This window comes from Trichosurus vulpecula, chromosome 4, assembly GCF_011100635.1.
Source record: "Trichosurus vulpecula isolate mTriVul1 chromosome 4, mTriVul1.pri, whole genome shotgun sequence".
NCBI classification, from domain to species: Eukaryota; Metazoa; Chordata; class Mammalia; order Diprotodontia; family Phalangeridae; genus Trichosurus; species Trichosurus vulpecula.
In genome coordinates, this window is record NC_050576.1 from 56,682,164 (window position 1) to 56,706,217 (window position 24,054).

A 24,054-nucleotide genomic window follows, 5' to 3' on the forward strand; every position below is an offset into this window, starting at 1 on the left:
TGGACCCTCCGGCTTCTACAGCTGTATAATAACAACAGCAAAAATTAACATGTACACAGCACTTTAAGGTTTACAAAGAACTTCACAAATATCATCTCATTTGATATTCACAGCAGCCCTGTGGGGTGTGTGCTTTTACTATCCCAATTTTACAGATGACGAAACTGAGTCTGGGAGAGATTGTAACACCTCCCAAATTACACAGCTAGGTGTCTGAGGCAGGGTTTGTCCTCAAATATGCTTGATTCCAACTCTGAAACTCTATCCACTACACTACCCAGCTGCCATTTACATAGACTTTTGAAGCCTACAAAACCTTTTACAACTACATACATACAAACATGTACATACGAAACATTTTACAAACATGTCTAATCCAACCATGTGATTACAAACTTCCTGAAGGCAAAGACTGTCTTTGTGTTTCTTTATATGCCCAGCACTTAGCACAGTGCCTAACACATAGTGGGTACTTAATAAATGCTTGTTGACTTGATGTGTGTGGCCAACCCTATGAGGTAGATGCTACAGGGATGATTATCCGCATTTTACAGAGGAGGAAACAGGCTTCAGAAGGCAAAGTCTCTCACCTATGATCCCACAGCTATTAATTGTTGGTGCTGGGGTCTGAATTGAGATCTCTTCTTCCATCTCTCTTTCCATGCTACCTATGCTACCTTGCCTTTCCTAGAAAGAATTCTGTTGACATCATAATCCTGAAGTTAGTCTGGGAGTGTTTTAGGGAAGCTGCCAAACATTTGTCAGTGCAAGAAGATCCATATATGAAATGCATCAGGTGCATCAAGAATCTGCAATTTCATTGGGAATGGGAATTCCCCTCACTGAGCAGGTCACCATCCTTTGTAACTAATAGTCTTAGAGAATTTCCTCAGTTTCTGAGAAGTTAAATGACTTCTTCGTGGCCTCAGAGCCCCTAAGTATCAGAGGTGAGTTGTGGATGCAGGTCTTCATGATACCAAGTCCAACTAACGTTACCCGTAATGCCTCTCCTGCAATATATATGGGGATACAATGACTGGCCTCATGCATATGAACTCTGTATTTTTTGCAAATAGTTTCATTTTATAGATACATTTAGGAGCATAAATGGTGTGAGTGGATGGTTACTTTGGACTACAGTCCTATGGTGAGAGTATAGCTAGAATCCCTGTGTCCCCATCATCTTGTCTTCCTTATTTTCCTACAGCCCTTCTCACACCCTACACGTTAAAAAAAAGAACTACCCTTGATTCCATGCTTTCATAGGGTCATAATATGTGTATGTCCTGATACTAAGTTCTGAATCATTAGGACAGGCTATCATTTATCCTTGCTACTCAGTCATTACCTTTTGTTTCTTGCTCTTTGGCACTTAAACCTTGTAGAAAGAACACTGGACTTAAAAGACTTGAGTTGTTTCTTTGTATTAAATGATCCATGAATATATGGGGTACATCGAGTAAAATGTAAGCTTCTTAAGAACAGGGACTCTCTTTTTTCTGTTTTTTTTTGCATCCCCAGCACCCAGAGGTGCCAGGCACACAGTAGGCACTTAATAAATATTTGTGGAAACAACTGAATTGAGTTTAAATCCAAACTCTTCTACTCACTACTGCCCTGTGACCCTGAGTAAGCCCTTTCATTTTTCTAGACCCCATCAGCAAAATGTGCTGGTTAGCCTGGGTACACTCAAAGGTCCTAGTCAACTCTAAAATCCTACAATACTTTTAGCTACTCCCTAGACTGAGCCTGTCCCAAACCCCCAAAGCCCCAAATATGCCTCCAAACAGAGTCACTGCCTCCAAGCCCTCTTGAATGCGAAAGTTCTATGCTCTCCTTCCAATTTATCCCAGGCTTTTTAGCCCCAGCCCTCTGGGACCTTGCCAGGCCTTCCAAATGACATCCAGGCAAACCATGCTGAATTATGAAATCCCTAGCATTACTAATACTAAATCACATGCTACATATTTTAATATTATATATGAAGCTCTGTCTAAAGACCAAGATTAATTTAATATGTAAAACAATAGATACTTCAAATTAATACAAGACATTGTAATACAAATGACTTTTATTCAGATTTGAATACTGCACACAAAGGCTATAAGTAAATTAGTTTTATTGATCTATATTCATAGAATTATTTAAATTTACCCTCTGGTGCTGAGAGCCAGGGATTTTCTGAAGCTTGCCGTTAATGCATTTTTCATTAGTGGCTAGTGCTGGGAAGCCCAAATTTCATTTGGCTCCAAAAGATTAATTTCCTTTTGACAACCATAGCCAGATAAAAGAATGGGAGTTTGAAAAGTGACCTCCAGGACAGTTCTCAGAAATATGAATTAGGAGGCCAGGAAAACAGAGAGAAAATGTTTTCTTTTCTTGACCGCACATGTCTATGTGATCGGAAACAACTGGTCTGAAGGAGGCATTTAAAGGAGCATATTGTTCATAGTGAATTAAAATTGAAAATCACCCAAAAGGCAACGAAGAGGTTTGTAGTGGAAATTAGCAAGCTGAGACATATTGCAAAAAAAGGAGTTACACTAGGGGACCAGTGTAAAGTGTGTCAATAAAGAAACGTAGGATGGGAAAAGGAAGATGGGACAAAAGCAAGGGAAAACCAATGGACAGACTAAAGATTCCATTGTCACCCTCAGGATGTAAAAAGAAAGAGGAAATCCCCCAGAACATTGGGTGGATACCCTGTGAGGAATTTATGGGAAGATGTGGAGACAACAGAATGGACTGACATGATTGGGTTGGGAGATCTGCTCATGCAGATGATATCATAAATCCATTTGTGTACTGGAATACTTGAGTTCTCTTCCTTGTAGTATGCCTGGGGGAAGGGGCATGGCGTTGTGACTGAACAGAGATTTTAATAGTATTTAGGGGAGGGTAAAAATGCAGATGAGCCCAAAGTGTGTTTCAAACCAATATTTAGGACTGGTGACACCCGTTGGCTGGTGGTTTGAATTCATGATAATCTCTTTCCATGAACCAATAATGAAGAGAAAGAACAGTAAAAACAATAGTTATAACAATTTTAATATTTCCCAGAGGTCTTGATACAGTACCACAACGGCACATGTAACTACCCTTTCCCCTCCAGGTTTCAAAGTCAAGGTTAGTAAAGTTTAAATTATGGAGGTCCTGGGTCTAATTTTTTTTAAGTTTATAACTATTGTACATTTACAATTCCAGAACCTGCCTAAGAGAAGAGAGGCTCATGACCTGAAGACTACCCATCAAGGGTTGGACTTCTTGGCCACGACAGTGCATGAAAGATGAAGAACAGTCATAGATGTGAGATATAGGGCCTATATAGACAAAATTATAGACCATTAAAAGTAATGATACTAATGATGATCACATGTGACAGTTAAAGTCATTAAAAACTGAATCTATCCCATCCTGTCTCTTCCCACTACCACTTCTTTAGTAGAGGCCTTTATTACCATCCACATGAACCCTTAAAATAACATTCCAACAGGTTTTCCATCTCTAGTCTCCATTTTCACTAATGTTACCACAATACTTTTCCTTCTTTCATGTCATTCCTCTGTTTAAAAAAACTAAAGCAAAATCAGTGGATCCTTATTACCTAAGTAAAATTTGAGATCCTTTCTCTGACATTCAAGACCCTTCCCAATCTGGTACCAGTCTATCCTTTTAGATTTATGCTGTAGTCAGTTGTTTCAGTCATGTCCGACTCTTCAAGACCCCTTTTGTGGTTTCCTTGGCAATCATACTGGTTTGCCATTTCCTTCTCCAGCTTATTTTACAGATGAGGAAACTGAGGTAAACAAGGTTAAGTGACTTGCCCAGAGTCACACACCTAGTAACATGTCTGAGGCTACATTTGAACTCAGGTCCTTCTAACTCCAGACCCAGTGCTCTATCCACTGTACCATCTTGCTGCAACACTTAATCTGTACTTCAACTCAATAGGTCTATTCTTTGTCCCCAAACAAGCCTTATATTCTTTTTTTCCATTTCTTATGTCTAGACTGTTGTTTCTTCTTCTCTTTACCTACTGAAATCTGATTCAAATTCTCCTACCTCCATGTAGCCTTTCTTAATATTTCCAGTTCTTTACAACCTCTCCCACTCATCCCAGACTTCACATTAAAATGTGAACACCTTGAGGTCAGGGACTATTTTCATCTTTCTTTGTATCTCCAGCCCCAGCATAGCATCTGGGACAAAGTAAGCACTTTAAAAAAAACCTTGTTCACTGATTAACATAGTACTCTAAAATTCACTCATCATGTGCTCCAAATATCTCTGTGTACAACATAACCTCCTATTAGATTGGAAGCTCCATCAGGGCAAGGACCATATTTTACCGAAACTTTGTATTTCTCAACCACCTCAAAGTTTGGGGCCTTTGGTAGGCAATTAATAAATGTTTGTTGAATTGAAATGAGCACCCAATTGGGATAATATATATCCTGAGGACACTAAAACAAGGCTGAGAATCATTAAAACTGACACAAAAGGGCTAAACTGAAATTTTATACATTATCTACATACTTTTTATACATTATACATACTTATTTTATACATATATGACATTATGAACTTAAAAAGGACATAAACTGACATTAAAACTGACACAAATTGGCCGAAACAATGTTATCCCAGCAGTTGGGAAGGTAGCATATAATATATTACCTCAAAGTGGAGAGGGTGGCTCTTGTCACCCTCGTCACTCCTGAATCCCTCAATTTTCATGGGATCCTTGTATAGAGCAGAGAATCTTGCCATTGTCCAGGACAAGATGTGCTATTTAGGGACTCTTTCTGTTGACCTGAAGAGACAAAGGCAACATATTAGTATAGAATCATGGCATGACCATACATTAAGACTGGAAGGGGCTTTTGACATTCTCCAATCTAAGCCTTCATTTTACAGACAAGGAAACTGAGATACAGAGAGGTTAAATAAGTTGCCTGTGAGCACACAAGTAGTGAGTAGCAAAGCTCAGATTGGAATCAAGTCTTCTAATAACAAATCCAGCATCCTTTCTGCTATGCTACATTGCCTTCCTCATGGACTTAACAATCTACATGACCCGTGTCAGCATGCATGGCCACTCCCAAATGGCATCTATGTGTGTCACGGTTGTGTGGAATCACTTCCATTCACTACTGGAAACATTATTAATCTTTTAAGCAGACAAAGTAATCAGTCACCTCCATCAACTATGTCATGTGACTTGAGGGGTCTCAGAAAGGCCTAGATATTTCCTCCATTGACTTGCTCCAGTATCTTTAAAAGAACAGACCTGAAGCTTTACTTTTCTGTTAAAATTTAAATTCCTTTGAGAGGTAATGTATTAATTAAGCCATGAAGGTTATCAGTATCATAGCTTGAAATGTGTCACCTGTAAATCTAGAATAGTTTTGGCATCAGTGGTTCTGCTTTTGAAGCCTGGTTCTGCTATCGACTAACATTATATCTTGGGGAAGTCAATTCATCTTTCTGGGCCTCACTTAACATGTTTGGAAAATGAAGGTATTTACTTAGGACTTCTTTAAAGTTTTTTCCATCTCAAAATTCTGTAATCCAGTGAGATCATGTTCCCATGATTCCAGTTGTTTTGCAAAGTGACAGGTAGTTGAAGGGAACTGAAATAATAAAAGACATTTATTTCTTTCAAAACTCTTTCAAGCTTATAAAACGTTATATATAGTTTATCCATTTAACACTATATATAGTTAATCCATTTATCCTCACAATAGCACTGAGCTGTCCAGTTTTGTTTGAGGCCATGGCAAAGAGAGAAATTCAAATTATTTGGTGTTTCCCAAGAAGGGTCATTGTGGGATGCCTTGGCACCAGGAACCAGGTGAAGGCTTGTGAGTCACTTCAGGAAGGTTATGAAGAAGAGTAGAGAGAAAAAGGAAAAGGAAAAGGTGTAGGGCAGGAAGAACAAATTTTGTCCCTTTTAATTTTTTTTAATGGGGTTGTCACTGAAATTGTTGTTTGTCCATCATTTTGGAAGAGGACCAATGTCATCACAAGGTGATGTCTTGACTTACGTGAAATGGATGTAAGTGAGACAGAGTTACACAAAGTAATCAGCTACATTCTCTCTTCCAGAGCCATGGACGAAAGTCAGAACAACTGGCGATGGATTGGGATGCAGTACATGACTGGCATCTTCAATGTCTGACTAAGCTCTAAGCATTCCACAGTGCCTGCTTCAGCCACCTAAATGACTGTTGGATCAAATTGCTCTCATCTGCTCATTCCACCAGGGAAAGTTTTCACATGCTTGGGGTAGACATCCCCTAACTTACCAAAAGGTTTGAGGCATGTTGATTACCCTCAACCTGGTTTAGCTTGTCTGCCAAGACAATTTACCAGGGTGTGGCCACTGCACATGCTATAGATTTTTGGAGCCATAGTTGAGAGTTAAGTCACTGGTGGACACCAAGGTTGGATAAGCAGCCCTCAAAGGGGCTTGTCAAACCCTCATACCAGAGGTGCTAGTCCTCCTTGAACAACCCATACACCTCTGTCACTGAAATGAACGAACAGATAAAAAAGCCCTTCTAAGTTCTTATTATGTGCAAAGTACTCTGCTAAGTGCTGGGAATCCAAGTTTGAGCAAGTAGGATAGTCCTTCCCCTCAAGAAGCTCATAGTCTAACGGAGGAGTTAATACATGTAGAAGGAGGTTTCAGTTGCAAATCAGATGGAAAGGTTCTGGGGTTCTTAGGGTGCAATGTCAAAGCAAGCTGTACTGTATCTTTATTAATCTTGTTTCCACTGACAAAAACTATATGTTTCTGACTTTGAACCATTTGATAATGCCAAAGACTTTAATGTCAAGAACCATAAAACCTGTATAAGCCAACTGCTGTCCTCAATTCTATATTGAATTAGAAAACTGTTGAACTAATACATGAAAAATGATCACAAAATTGGATACTCTGTCCAAAATTGTAGGCGATTCTATGTACGAACTCTCTAGGAGCCATGAAATTCTGGGTGGATCATTCCTTTCACTTTGCCTATTGTCCTAACCCTTAGGGCTAGAGCAAATGCAAATTACTGTGACCCAGTCCTTCAATGCAACCCCAAGAACAGGACTGCTGATCAGTGAGGCCTATGGCCTGGGTTTGGATCTTTGCTTCTTTATATATTCAAGTGTCGAACAGAAGCCTCCTCAAGTCAATGTCCAATTTCTCACTACGTATGACCCATTTTGGCAACTAGGTGGTGGGTACAGTGGAAAGAGTATCTGTCCTGGAGTCTGGAAGACTTGAGTTTGAAAGTGACCTCAGACACTTACTAGTTGAGTGATCCCGGGCAAACCACTTAACTCTGTTTGCCTCAGTTTCCTCATCTGTAAAATGAGCTGGAGAAGGAAACGTCAAATCATTCCATTGTCTCTGCTAAGAAAACTCCAAATGGGTCACAAATAGTTGGACACAACTGAAACAACTGATCCATCTTATGAAGAATCGATACATTAAAAAGTTCAAACTTAAAAAAGAGAACTTCGGAGAGCTTAAAAACAGAGAGCTGCTCAGATTTATAAAAGGATTCACCAGAATGTTCCTTTTGAATAAGTTTTCCCCAATGTAATTAAAATATGATTGAATTTATAAAAATTCAATTTACATGCAAGTTTTTATAGTATAATTATTACGGAAAGTGACATGTACTGGTGTAACTAGCGAATACTTGATTCGAGTCACAGTAGAACTGAATCTGACAAAGTGGATAGAGAGCCAGCCTCTAAACCATGAAGACATGGATTCTACTCTTACCTCTGATGAATACTGTCTATATGATATTGGAAAAGTCACTTCATCTCTCAGTGTTCTAGGTAACTCTCAAAGATAATAAAATGCAAAGAATGTGTATTCATCGGTAGAGGGAGTATCCTCACCTGGGAAATTATCTATGCCAGTGAAAACAAGGGCCCAATACTTTACCTCCTGTAACTGGCTCTATGATCCAATGAAGTGTTTTATGATAGAGTTTATCGGTTTAACTCACTTTACCCAATCTTGATCTCATATTCATCTGCTGTTGGTGTTTTGGCCTGGTTGACAAAGACCCAATGGTAGAAAGTACTACCAAATTAATTGTAGCAACAAGTACCTTTGGCTTGACCGTCATTGGCCTCTTTAAAGCAAGAATAAAGTCAGGTCAGTCTGAGTATCCTGAAGGTTGGAGAAGAACAAAGACCCATGACATCATTTCATCTGTTCCCTTTGTAGCTGGCTTCCTATTAGACTGGGTCACGGTGTTTGCATTTGCTCTAGTCCTAAGAATCAGGGTATCAGTTTTTTAATTCAAGGTCAGGAAGTTCATTTCCTCAAGCTGGGGTTCAGTGATCAGGGAAGCTTCATCAGGAGTGAGAAGGAAAATTCTAAAGGCCAAAACCTTGTCATCTGCCCTGCTAATTTACCCTTTATGCCACTGGTCTTTGCCATTTCATCTGTAGCTAAACCATCCTGTATGTGATTTCTCTTCCAATTAGAATGTGAAACGGGGGGTGTCTTGCTTTCCTGTTTGTATTTTCAGTGTTTATCACATTTATTGGTACATAGTAAGTGCTTGAAATGCTTTTTTCATTCATTCATAATGATTGAATTATTCATAAGTATCACATATGGAAAACTGAAGAATCTCTGATCTGGAAGGCACTCTGGATATCAGCTATCCAGCATCTTCAGTTTATAAATGAGGAACCCATAGGAGAGGGGATTGTCCTAGCAAGTTATTGGCAGATCCAGGTCTACAAACCAGGCCTCCTGAAGGCCTGTTCTTGTTGTGACAGTGTACTGAGTGGGGAGGTATATCTTTATCTCTATAGTTGTGACATTTCTGGAAAGCCTAATATAGAAGAAAGAATGAAGGACATGGAGCCAGGAAACCTGCTGTCCAGCTTAGCCTTCACATTAAGTATCTATGTGTTCCCAGGTAAGTAATGTCACCTCTCTTTGCCTCAGTTTCCGTTCCTTAAAAAATGGGACAAAAAATCTTTTATTACCAACTTGGGAGGGTAGTTGTAAAGAAAGCATTTCAGAAACCTTAAAGTATGTTATAATTTTGTTGTCATGGTTCCAGACTTGATTTTATCAGCAGGGGAGCAGGTTGGCACCTTGTCTCTAAGTCCAAATTCAAGAAGTTATGGCATCTGTCTGTGGTCACACAGGTGGTATGTGTCAGAGGCAGGGCTGGAAACCAGCCTGCAACATACCATGCCGAGCTGCCTCTCCAAGAGTAGTTAAAATTACTAAACCCCAAACCTTCCTAACAGATGTACTGTGGTTGATTTCACACTACAAAAGGATCCAACCCAAGGTTCCTTTAAATAGCAAATCTGATTTATAAATACACTTTTAAGAACATATCTATTGTCTAAAGTGAGGTATGAGTGTGCATAGCTATATACAGAGAGGAAGAAAATAAGAAGGGGGAGAAAGAGAACACAAATATTTTCTATTTTTTCTCTCTATGGATTATTTCAGTGGTTGCTGTCTCTCCTGAAATTGAGAGGGGAAGGGAACTCTCTGAAGCCTTAAAGCACTTAGGAAGGAGAGACACTATATAAACGTGAGTGATTTCCTGTGGCTACATTGTGGGGGTTTTCTGATTTTGGTGTTCTTTTTGACGGATGATTCAATTTTTCTGTCTGTATTATTATTTTTCGGGGGAGATGGAGGGGAGGTGGTTGACAACAAAACCCATCTGCATGTGTCCTAGCATTTGTCTATCCTTTTATTGGCCCAGGAACAAAAGAGACTGAATCAGATTAATGGCTCAGGGCAATATACTTAGTCCCCCTGAATATTCATAACCAAAGTTCTTGGAGAATTTTGTTGGGGAATTTTAAAGGAAGAAACCAGGTAGATCCACTGCATGGTTACTTTAACTAGAAAATAAGAGAACAGGGATTAATGTATGTGTTTGCATTTCTTTTTCAGCCCAGCTGTTTTTTTAGATTTGGAAGTCTCAGCTTGTAACATACTGGGAGTTTAAAATTCCAACCTGAATTGGATTTTTTTTCTCCTCAGGGTGATAGAGACAAGGAGTGTCCTTTGTTCTCTTCCCCAAAGAGTATTTTTCTCCTCAGTCCAGTTCTGCCTTCAGAAAGAGGAGAATAGCCTCACAGCTGAAAGCAGCCTGCCCTCAGGCTAGGGAATGAATAAACCCAAATTGCCTGGTCACTTGTGCAGGAGCAGTCCAGATGGGCTCTGGGCTTAGGCCACATGACATATGACCCAAGTGCTAGGATGATGAGAAGAGCCACCTGAGTCCCCTAAGCCCACAGTATCAAACGAAAAGTAAGTAGAGGCAGAGGGGTGGCGGATTTGGAGTCAAGAGGGTCTAAGTCCTAACCCTGACACAAACTAGCTGAGCCACTGTGAACTGGCCATTTAATCTCTCTAAGCCTTAGTCTCTCCATTTGTATAATAAGAGTCAGGCTGAATTATTAGAATCATGTGGTGGCCTAGGGTTAAAATACCACCCTTGGCACATGCTAGTTTTATGACCTTAGGCAAATTACTGAGCTTCAGGCAACCCTCTGACACCTTAAGTTGTAGATGGGTTGCCATCTGCACAATGAGAAGAGTCTTCACATACAGGAGAACCAAGTGACTTAATACATTGATTTAGTGAAATTGTGAGAACCAAACATGACTATGTATGTGAAATTCTTTGTTAATATTAAGGGACTATGTCCCTATTGTTGGGTCTTTAGCATTGGAGGGGATCTTAAAGATCATCAGTTCCAACTTTATCATTTTACAGATGAGGAAACTGAGGCCCATAGAGGTGAAAAGACTTACAGGTGATGCACATAGTATGTAGCACAGTCAAGATTTAAATGTTGATCTCATGACTTCAAACCCAGTGTTCTTATCTTTAAAAAGTAAATTAAATTAATGTTTTAATAAATAAAAACATATTTTCTCTCCCTTCTCCTTATCTTTACCCAATTAGGAAAAAGAAACTCACAAAGCTAAAGCCCTTGTGACAAATATACAAGTTAAAAAACATCTCACATTTGTCATGGCTAAAAATATATGTCTCATTCTGTATCTCGAGTCTATCACCTCTCAGTAAGGAAGTGGGCAGCATGTTTCCTTATTAGTCCTCTGCAATCACAGTTGGTCATCGTGTTGATCAGAGTTTTCGAATCCTTCAAAGTTTCTTTTCTTTCCATTACACTATTCTGTCTCATGTTTGCTATTAATAGGTCACCAAATTTAATCAGCCATTTAGTACAAACTGTACCTGAACAAGAATCCTCTCTGAATCATCCGTCTCAAGTAGTTGTCTGTCTTCACCAGTGAAGAACTCATTTCTTCCAGAAACAGCCCATTCCACTGTTGGATTTCTCTGATTATTAGAAAGCTTTTCCTTACATAAGGAAATACCTGCCTCTCTGCAATTTCTACATGTTACTCCATGTTTGTTCATTCATTTGACAAATGTTTAAGTGTCTGCTTAAAAGGGGAGAATGATGGTATAGAGGTTAGAAAGAGCTGATGAGATCCAGAAAAACCTGGGTTCAAATCCTACCTCTGGCATATAATAGCCATGTGACACTGAGCAAATCTCTTAAACTCTTACCACTCTAGGCAATTTTCTAATAGTATAAGTTGTAGAGAAGGTACCAATCTGTATTGGTGGAGAGAGTTTCCCAACCATTCCTTATGCTAATTAAATCATAGGTCTTTCCCCTACTATGTGCCAAGCATAGTGCTAGTCACTACAAAAACAAAAATAAAATAGTTTCCTACCCTCTGGGACCAAAAAGAACACATCTAATCTATTTTCTACATGATAGCCTTTCAAATACTTGAAGACTGCTATTATTTCCTCAAGTCTTTTCTTCTACTGGCTTAAGGTAACCATTCACCCAAACCATAATTTGGCCTGCACCAATTGTTCCCAGACTTTTCAAGAATGAAGGACTCTTTACAATGTCCAAAATTTCATGGACCTGCCTCATCATATTATTAGCATTATTAGTATTGTCCATTAAGTTAGCAGTCCTTGAACTCAGTCTTAGGATCCCTTTACACTCTGAACAATTATCGAAGACCCCAAAGAGCTTTTGCTTTTATGGGATATTTGCATATTAGAATTTAAAATGTTTTATTATTTTTATAAGAAAGATCAGGTTCTCTGAAAGGGTCTAAGGGACCCCCTAGGGTCCAGAGACCACATTCTGAGGACTTCTGGATTATACAAATCATAATGTCACAAATAAATTATGAACTCAGTAATGTTTCAGTTTGCTTTGTACTAATCATATCTGTATCCATATACAGTTTTTTAAAAGTAAGCGTTATATAAGAGATATTGAATTAGCTTATGAGAGACATTTCTAGAAGCTCCAGGTGTATTCTCCATGTGATTCCCATTACATATACATGTGTGTGACCTATTGTTTACTCAGCCTACAGGAGGCTTGCTTGTCTGTTTATTCTACTGAATCATTATGCATAATTTTTGGGGAGCTAAATAAAGATCCAAGTGGCAATACTCAATGCACATATGGATTTGAGGAATCTCTTCAATACTTATGTATCATCTTCCCTCCCCCCCGCCCCCATCTCCCAGTTCTCAGACGAACTTTTCACCTCTGATCCAGATTTTGGAATTTTGCAGAAAAATTTACCATGGTCAGTGCATGAGGCCAATATTTCCCAACTATAGAACAAGGTTCTTCTATGTACATTCAATAACTTCATAACTCTGTCTACCCACAAGCACCACCACTAGGGCAAAGTACATGGATTTGTGCTTCCCTCATCCACAACATTCCTCAAGATGAATATATTGTAACATTTTTATTCTTTATGTCAGTTCTTCAGAGGTCTATCTATATCTAACTTTTCCAAAATTTCATTCATCTCCTTAACTTCTTTCTTGTTTATTGTTCAGTTAGATTTATCTAGTTCTGAGAGGGGAAAGTTAAGGCCCCCTACTAGCATAATTTTGTTATCTATTTCCTCCTGTAACTCATTCAACTTCTCCAAAACTTTAGATGCCATACCATTTGGTACATATATGTTTAGTATTGATACGATTTCATTGTCTAGTGTATAGTTTCCTTCTTTATCTCTTTTAATTAGATCTATTTTTCCTTTTTGTTTATCTGAGATTGCTATCCCTACTTTCTTTGCTTCAGTTGAAGCATGATAGATTCTGCTTTAGCCCCTTACCTTTTACCCCGTATGTTTCTCTGTGCTTTAAATGTGTTTCTTGTAAGCAACATATTGTAGGATTCTGGTTTTTACTCCCTTCTGCTATCTGCTTCTGTTTTATGGATGAGTTCATCCCATTTATATTTATAGTTATGATAACTAATTGTATATCTTATGCACTTAATATGTACTTATACACATAATATGCACTAATTGTGTATATTATAATAACTAATGTGTAATTCCCTCCAAGCTATTTTTCCTTTGCTCATCCCCCTCTGTCTCACTCCCTACCCTTTCCTTCCTCACAAGTGTTTTACTTCTGATCACAACCCTCCCCAATATGTCCTCCCTTTCATCAATCCCCCCTTCCCTTCCATTGTCCCTGTCCCTTTTGACTTCTTTATAGGGTAAGATAGATTTCTGTATCCTACTGAGTGTGTATGTTATTCCCTCTTTCAGTGTCAAAATATACTTAAGGTCATTTTCTAATTACTTAATTAAATATCATGATACTAAACGTGAATATTTCAGTCCCACTAAAAAAAACTCACATTTCTTTCAAAAATCAAAGATTTTCCCTAGTTCCTTACCCCTCATGTCATTAATACATGGACTCTGAAGTCTCATAAACTTATTTGTACACACACCAAATATCTGTAATTGGTATGGGCCACCCTGATTTCTGTGTCTATTTGCTATAGGCCTTAGAGGGATGTCCAAATAGTGCCTGGAGGCCCTTCAATCTGTTACACTAGCTATGGTTCTCTATCAGGCTGGTGTGTCCTTACACACTTCACTGAGTCCTAGGCTAGAAAGTCTCTCTAATTAGGGAGGTTTGAAAAGAAAAGTACTTTTTATACCATAGCCTAAAGGTTGAAATCATTTTGGGATAGAGACCAGAGAAGAGGAGGGAGAAGCATAATTAGACCTGCTTGAAGAGCTTGGATGGTTATTCTGAAGATCAGGAAATCATTGATTTATGTTCAATTACTGAATGGATGGCATTAGTTGGGATAAGCTTTTGTGAAGAGTCAGCTTTCTAAAGTCTTAGCAAACGAAATATCTCCCCACCCGCTTGAACATTTTCCACATTCTTTACTAATGTATAAGGTTGCCTCACCCCCTCCGGGTCCAAGTTCAATCTTCATTGGTGGCGGTGGAGATGGGGGTGGCAGCATGGCTTTTATCCTAAAAAAAAGTGGAAGGGGTCATAAAAGAAAGGAGTCACATGAGTATAGCAAATATTATGTGAAAGACTGGAATGTGAACTCCTAAAGGCAAATATATACCTTATGTATTTTTTTAATCCTCACTCTGCTCAGTACATAGTAGTCATTTCATAATGGTTTATTGAATAAAACTTACTCATAAAAGTAACCAGTTTTTAGAATTGTTAAGCTTATGAGAGAGTCTAGAGACCTATAAGCCTCAGGCCTGAGAGGCACCTTAGTATCCAATCTGATACGTTTCAACTGAGGAAACTGAGGCCTGGAGACATGAAAAAGCAATGAAAGCAGCAGACCTGGGATTTGTTAACTCCAAATGCAGCACTCAAACCACAGAGATTGGTGTGTATTTGTTAGGCCTATAGGACATTGCTATAGAATTTCAGGGTGGAAAGGGATCCAAGAAATGTTGTCCAAAATGGACCTGAGTAGGAACCCCTAGTAACATTACTCTAGCCTTGATGATCTAACCTCTGCTTGAAGATCTCCAGGGATCTGAAGATCATTAACACCCACGGCAGCTCATTTGGCTACTAGATGCATCTAATCATGAGGAAGTACTTCATAGTTAATAACAGCGAACATTTACATAGCACTTACTCTGTGCCAGGTAACTGTGCTAAGTGATTTACACTTACTATCTCCTTTGATCCTCATTACAACTCTAGGAGGTAGGTGTTATCCTCCCCCATTTTACAGTTGAGGAAACTGAGGCAAACGAAAGTTAAGTGATTTGCCCAGGGTCCCACAATCAGTAAGTATCTGACGCCGGATTTGAACTTGGATCTTGCTGACTGGAGGCCCAGCCCACTATCCACTGTGCTGCATAGCTGTCCTTATTTATGTTGGTGAGCCAGTGAAAATGTTTTCTAAACTCTCAGAATGCACATATGCCAAGGTTCAACTGACATAGAGACCTAGCATCATCCTCCTCTCTACCTACTTGTATGCTGCACCATAGTTACAATTAAGTTTCCTCGGTTCCTCCTCCTCACTTATTTAACAACTCAGAAAATATCCAGTTTTCGGCAGTCCATACTGCCTTACTGCCATCCTCCATAGATAATGGGGTAGTCTTTCTATTAGTGATAAAGCCACTTTTTGCCTCAAATTCTACATAAGTTTGAATGCTAGGTGGTTTGGGGCCTCAGATCAGAGTGCACAGATTATCCAAGCCTTCTTGAGGACATGAGAACAGGGCTAGGAGTGGGGAGGTGGGAGGATGAGGCAAAGGAGAGAGGTATACATGCCCCACCATGGTATTCCTTGTTGGCATCTGTCCCTCTTCCCATGACTGTCACCCCTGGTGCCAGTGCAACTCTTGGGGAACAGATCTTTCTCCATTTTTTTGCATATATAGCCAAAATCTGCCTCCCTGAAAATGCCACCCATTGCCCTTGGGTGATGATATTATTCTCTGTGTACATTACAGCTCTTTAAATACTTCACAGAATCTCAAATTTAAAAGGAACTTCAGAGGTCATTGACTCCAAGCTATATTGGAAAAGGAATCGTTTTTCCAATATCTCTGACAAGTGGTCATCCAGTCTCTGTTCGAAGAATTTAGATGATGGGAAACATGATAAGCCATTCCTCTTTTGGATGGTTTGAATTGCTAGGAAGTTTTTTTGTTCTTTTTTATTGCCATATGGTCAAAATCTGCCTTTTTATGACTTCTTTCCCCAGCTCCTGGTTCAGCCTTGTGTGATAGAGCAAAACAAGGTGCATTCCTCTTTCAAAGGAGAGTCCTTTAAACAGCAAAGTCAGAGATAACATACACTAGCCAAGAGTTCTCTTTTCCAAGTTAAACATCCTCTGTTCTTTTATTGCATTCTCTTAAGATGTGACTTTCTTTGTGCCTTCAACATCTACATGTCACCTTCCTTGGAATATGATCCACTTTGTCAATGTCCTTTCCAAAATGGGGCTCCTCGAACTGACCAAAATATCCCAGATGTGGTCTGATGAGGGCAAAGTTCAGCAGGAGTATACACCTCATTGTTTTAGATGCCTGTGCTTCAGCTGCTACAAGATTGTTTTTCTTTGACTGCCCTACCACCCTGTTGACACATATTAAGTTCAGAGTCCATCAAAAACAAAAAGCCAAAAACAGGAAACCATGTTTTCCATTGTTGTATTCCAGGAAAGGGACCAAACTCAATCATACCTATGAGGTCATATTTACCTCCTTGTGTTGAAATAGTCAGTCTCCATGCATGGTTATTTTGTGCATTTCCATCTGAAACCATGAGTATAATTACTAATCTTCCTGAATATAACATTGTATGAAGTACTAGGATTGGACCATCACTAATATTCTTCCAATATCATGTCTATGATATTTGGCTTGGTAAATGTATCTAGGTAGTTAAAGGATCACAGATTTAGAGCTGGAGGAGTCCTTATTTCAGTCTCCCCATTTTAAGGATAAATAAACTGAGACCAGAGAGATTAAACGATTTAATTAATGTCACATGTTAGTGAACCAAGATTTGAGCACAAGTCCAATGACTCCAAATCAGTAGTCTTTCTAGTGTATCATTCTGCCTCTCACTTTTTCTCCTTTTCTCTGTATTTTAAGTTTAAACTCTCTTGATTAGATCCTTAAGGGTAAATATATTTTTATGGTTCCTTATCACTTTTACTTCATCGCTGGTCAAGAGCCCACTGTTACTGTGTTGTAGGTTTGGGTTAGGTGGTCCAAATCATGTTTTCCAAAGCTATCTTCTTAAACAGCTACTCATTTCCCCACATCATCCTCTAAAACCTCTATCTTCAAGTCACATCAGTGATGAATAGGCCGCCTTTGCTACAAATATCCTCGGTTTCCTCATAATCCTGTAAAAATTCTTCTTCTGGTGATCCATTTGTCTCCAAATCAATCACAAGGAATGGGTGATGTTCACCAAGTGTGACAAGTTTTAAGAGTCTCTCTATTCCTTCCCGGATACATTGCCCCAGATAGATAACATACCTATCTCCCAATTGTTCACATCAGATCAACATACTGTGGTTACTTTAGAACCTTTCAATACGAAGTTACCAACCATGAGTATTTCTCTCTTTTTCCCTGTCCCATGTACTAAATGTCCTCTCTATTGGTGGCACCTTTGGACATTTCTCATTCAATAGATGGGGGCAACTTCTTTCTCAGAGTTCAAAGGTCATCAACTAAGGATAAAACCTCAAACTTTATAATTATCTCCAATAGTTTAGTGGTACTTTTTCCTTTCTTTTTGTGTGTCACATTCTCCCTCCCTCCAACCATCTGAAACAGATTCATCTTAGCTGCAACCTCATCAGATTTCTTTTCTTTTTAGTCTTCCCCTTGAAGATATGCCATTTTTTTCTCTCATAACCTGAAGAGTGGAGAGGCATTCCATTTAAATATATATGTATATGTGTCTATGCAAACATACATACACATGTGTGTATATATACATATACATATGTATGTATATATACACATACATGTAGTTGATAACCGACTCTGGAAGAAATATTAAGGGTACAGTCTCTTAAGAGTATTGGAACATTCCCCTAATTCTTAACACTCATTGAAGCTGAGTTGGTCAGTTCATTGTAATTAAACTCTGGTCACTGAAAAAGCCATGTGACAGATCCTGATTGTTTATCTAATTGATCTGTGATCTCATCCATTGGGGGGAGTGTTATCCCTGATGATGTATATTGCAACTCATCCATGAATTCCCATCCACATCCTTCCCAATGTTCAATATAGGAGGCCCACACATTATGCTGGAGGCCTTTTTTTGCTTTCTCCTGGCCTTACAAGGACACAAGAAGACTCTTCCTTCTACATAAAACTTTATGAGAATTATCTATATATGAATTGACGGCATCATGAGGATGTTCATATGGAACAAACAATACTCAATAATGGACTATCTCATAATTAACTGAAAGATATTAAGAATATATGACACTATTGTCAGTTCATTGATTATGAAGACATACTAGACTTGACAACACAAGACATCAACTTTTATAACAAGATATCTACCATCCATACCTCGAGATCATTCAAGTTTCTTTGGATGACATAACAAGAGAAACATACCCATTTAAAAATCCTTCTGATAATAAGCATCATGCAAGGCATTTAAGGAGATGTATAATTCACCCAAAGCATTCTTGTTTGTGATGGAGGAAATACAACACAAAGTCTTATTCCAGGAGTCATTTTCCAGAGCCTGGTCAGGTCCTCCAATTGTTCCTATTTGTAGATGACATTGTGCTGATTTCATCAAGACAAAACATTTCAGAATCTCATGAAAGATATCAACTAAAGGAGTCTGGTCTCTCCAACATAGGAAAGACCAGATAGATGAATGACTATTGCCCAGCTATCAACATGCATAAAAATGGATAAAGCACACTATAGAGTTTGTACAACTGTTTGTATATCTGGAGAAAGATCATACAAATGGATAATGAACTGAGCCCAGAGTTGAAAACAGAAGAGAAGAATTAGCTGGATTGCTTTCAGGAAATTGCAGGGTACACTTATTGACCCTAATAAAGAATCTATATCGCAGAAACATATTCATATAGCCCAGATACACTGAAATCTTAAACAGGTAATCAAAAATCAACTAGGAAAACCTCAATCAAAAAGAATTATTTTGCCAACCAATTATAAACATCGATTAAGATGCTATGTGCCAAACACTGTGCCCTACTTCATGCTGAGGAGAAAGTCCTAAACCATAAGAAAATAATGATATTTCAAAAATTTAGTAAAAGAAAAAAAAATATCATGAAATACAATACCATATTCAACATTTTTTAGACTATTACACTTGCTAGGGCAGGAAATAGGATAGTCATTTTGGATTTTCAAAACAAAGGTTGATCACACAAACAAACGTTTGTTCATCCTTAGCTAGCCAAAATAATCAATTAACCAGAATATCAAATACCCTGAGAATTCTAAAAGAAGTTTGTTTTTCCCCCCATTACCTTTCTTTTAGTTATTCAATTCTTTTGATCATTTAATTGGAGTTAATTATCCCATATTATGTAGAGAAACCACTAAAGCATGGTGGTTTATTTTTATTTTAGTACCTGATTCCCCCCTTAGTAAACTTTCTGGCCTTCTAAATTGTAGTTAATCTTCCTTTATTCACTTTAAGAGAAGAGAGTACTGGTCCAGACAATCACAAATAACAAATAATTTGCACAGAGCTTGTATGTTTGTTATGAAATGAATATTTCGGCTTGCATTTGAACATTTCCTATCTCCCAATATTCACCAAATCCTACTGATATTTTTCTTCAGAATATTCCTTCTGTTTATGCCTTCTATTCCATTCCTATTACCAGACCTTCATAATCTCATGTCTGGATTATTGCAATAGCTGTCTAACTAGCATTCCTATATTTCCCCTTTGCCTCCTTCAATTGATCTTACTTGTTGTTACTATACTCTTCGTCTTCAAATACTATTTCTTTTTAAATTTTACTTACTTTTCAATTTATAAGAATTCACTTACTTTCTCTCTCACCCCAACCCCAGATATATAAGAAAAACAAAAGCCTCAAAAATATGCAAAGTCAAGCAAAACAAACTTCCACATTGGCCATGTCCAAAAATATAGGTCTCATTCTGCATCTCTGTTAAGAAATGGGGTCACGCTTCATTCTTGGCCCTCTAAAATCATGATTGGGTACTATATCAATCAGTTCTTAAGTCTGATGACTTGTTGTTTTGACAGTGTGGTAATTACATAAATTGTTCTCCTTGTTCTGCTCACTTCACTCTGCATCAGATCATACTATATTTCCAGGTTTCTCTAAAACCATCCCTTTAGCATTTCATACAGAATGTGTATTCCATTATATTCGTGTAGCATAACTTGTTCACCTGTTCTTCAATTGATGAGAACTCCCTTAGTTTCCAATTCTTTGCCAGTATAAAAAAGAGCTGCTCTGAATATAGGACATCTTTCTTTTATTTAATTTTAGTGGGTGCATAGGCCTAGTAATACTATTAAAGCATAGTGCAATGAATGAGGAACATAGTTCTCTGTTTGTAGAATTGAATTAAATCAGACTACTGATTTTCTTTATCCCTCAATTCACCTTTCCTCCTATTTCTATAGAGGGGACCACCATATTTTTTCCCAGTCAACCACACTCACAACTTATTCTTCATTCTCCTTTACCTTATCTTCTACCATTCCCAATTAGCTATCAAGTCTTGTTGATTCTACCTCCCCATTAATTCTGACATCTCTCCCATTCTCTCCCCAACACTACAATTTCCTAATGTTTGTCCTCAGAATTTCTTTCCTAGTCTATTGCAATAGTTTTTTAATTACTTTGTTACATCCAGGCTTCCCTACTCTCCCCAGTCTGGCTACCAAGTTGTTATTTCTGAAGTCTGATCAGAACACTTTGGGGACTCCTTAGTGCCCTCAGGATAAAATACAACTTCCTTTGTTTGACATTTAAAATCCCTCCCAAGCTAGCTCGACATTTCTCTCCAGGCTGATAACACATTATTAGCCTGTTTGTAGCTCGCGATTCATGATAGTCCATCTCTTGTCCCATGCTTTAGCCGAGACTATCTGCCATTCTTTAAATTCCATCTTTGCCTATCTGTGCTTCTTTTTTTTGCAGCTCTTTTTGAAGCTGAACTGAACTGCCATCTTCCATTGGAAACCTCTCTTAATTCCCCCAGTTTTTACTACTCCATTCCTCACCGAATTACTTTATTATTTTTATATTTTTAGAAATATGTTTTTAATTTACTTGTCTGGGAATACTGTATCCCTTTGGTAAAATGTAAGTTCCTCAAGGGCAAAAATTGTTTCATCTGTGTCTTTGTACCAACAGCACCTACTTGGCAGAGAGTAGGCAATTGCAAATGCAATTAGATTGAATTGCATTAATCTAATAATATCATAACTAATCATAAAATCTTCATGATTGTGCCAAATAAAAAGGGAGCTATCCTGGGAAGGACTAACAGGAAGCAGAGAGAAAACTTTGTCATTCATCTTTCTTCGTTTTCTTATATTAATTCCCTCCTACACTCTACCTTTCTACTTAAGCAAACCTGACCCCTTTTTCTTTTTCTTGCCTTTGGGTCATTGACACATTTCCTGGCTGTAAAGGGTATATATTTTGATTTGCAATGTCTTCCCAATGCATTAGGATGGATGCCAAACCCCTCCCCAACCTGGGCTGAGAACTTGGGTAATGCCAATGTCGACAAAATTGTTGAAAGCAAAGCGATCATACCTGGCCTCCCCAAGATTTGTCATGGATAAATTGAAAAGCAGATAATCCTCTTCAGATAATGGAGATTTGACTCTACCTTCCTTCCTCCTGAGAAGAGAGGGGTCCCCAAGCAGAACCAAAGTCCAATGATCTGTTCATCTATTTCCGACAAAGAAGAGACATTGACCTCACCATTGTTAAAATATTTGGAATCAAATGTGAGAACTATAGAAGGTCAATTAGTTTTACTGTGAGATTTTTGTTATTGTTTTTGAGGTGGGAGGGAGGAGAGTTTTCTTGCAATTTTAAGTGCACAGAATGTATTTCTTTGTCTTATTTCCTAATGCTTTTCAATTATAATGCAGAGCCTCAGAGCTGATGAAATCATTTTTTAAAAAAGTGCTCTTTTCTTCAACAACATTATTCTTTTTTTTAAGATGAAGAATGGAAGTTGAAATGCCTAATGTTCCTGGTATAATTTGCTAATGCTCTCAGAAATGGGAATATGTTGTTAGTGGCAGATGCATAATACTAAAGGAAGTTTTTTTTTTTACTTTCATTATTTATTTTAAAATGTCCTCTCTGTGGGAGAAGACCATGTTAGCTAATCAGTTGTTTAAGATTTAAAGGTCCACATGCTGTGTGGCAAATGCATTGGATTCACGGTAATTCTGTTGGATCAGGAATCTGTCAATTGTGAGTGTATTTTTTGATTTTATTTGTTGAAGTATCGTTCTAAGATCAGAGCCAATTATGATGTCATCCACATTTCTGTGCATTTTCATTGATAGTGGCTACACAAATATAAATTATTATTATTATGGCAGCTAGGTGGCAAAGTGGATAGAGTTTTGGACTTGAAGCAAGGAAGAACTGACTTTGAATCCTGCTACATGAACTCACTAGCTCAGGGACCCTAGGCAAGACACATTACCTAAGTCTCATTTTCTCCATCTATAAAATGGCATCTACCTCACAGAATTGTGAGAACCAATTTGAGGTGCTTTATATAAAATTCAGTAATAAATCTTAAAGTGCTATATAAATATTTGCTATTATAGTAGCTGATTTTTGGAGGCTTACTCCTGTTTCTTCTCTTTGTTTCCCTTAGAGCATAAACTAGGGATTTGTCCACTGTAAATTCAGTTGGTGCAGGTGGATCTTACACAGGCCTATTCATTGAATGAGCATTACCTCATTCAAAGTGAACCTGAAAAGGCCTTAGCCTAAAAGGGTCGGGGTCTTCCATTGCATCCTGGACCATCTCCAGTCATCCTGATGAATATCAGGCCACTGGACCCAAATGGCTCTGAAGAAGAAAGTGAGGCTGATGACCTTGAACAGTTCTCCCTCACTCAAAACAAACTCAACTACCAGTTATGTCGTCATTTTCCTGATGTCACGGTCCTCTTCAGAAACAAAGAACAAACACAACCAATGTTTTATTATTATTTTAAAATCATATGTGGTATAGTACAAAAATCATAGAATCCTAGTTTTCATCAGAACACATGGAGTAGAGCCTCTGCTCTCCTAGGATCATTTTTATTATGATTATTTTTTAGAAGAGCTCTGAGGTATAGCTCTCTCCACTGCTTCTGGTGAACATGTTAATGATATAGTCAAGGGATAGAGGATGAAGCCATAGCAAGTATTGGGCAGATGGGGCTTGAGTTAAGGGTTCTTACATGTACTTTTTCCCCATGATGATTTGTTTTGTCTTCTAGTTTTTTTTTTCTTGGACTATAACACCAGACAGCACAACCACCCCATATTCTCCCTTTTCCCCCCTCTCCTTTCCATCCAGGGCTTGTTGTTGTGGCCCCCTCTCCTACTGTCCCCCAACACTCAAGGAAGTACGAATAATTCCTTTTTTTTCATTTTAAGTAGTATTTTTTTCCAATTGCATATAAGGATAGTTTTCAACATTCATTTTTAATAAGATTTTGAGTTATAATTTTTTTCTCTCTTCCTCCCCTCTCGGCTTCCCAAGATGGCAAGCAATCCAATATAGGTTATACATGTGCAATCATGTTAAACACTTCCACATTCATCATATTGCGAAAAAAGAATCAGAACAAAAGGGAAAAACCACAAGAGAGGGAAAAAACAACAAAAAAGGGAAAATATTATGCTACAATCTGCATTCAGATTTCATCAGTTCTTTCTCTGGATGTGGATAGTATTTTCCATCTTGAGTCTTTTGGAATTGTTTTGGATCATTATACGGCTGAGAAGAGCTAAGTCATTCATAGTTGATCATCACACAACGTTGCTGTTACTGTGTAAAATGTTCTGGTTCTGCTTACTTCTCTCAGCAACAGTCGTGTAAGTCTTTCCAGGTTTTTTTGAAATCTGCTTGCTCATCGTTTCTTATGGCACAAT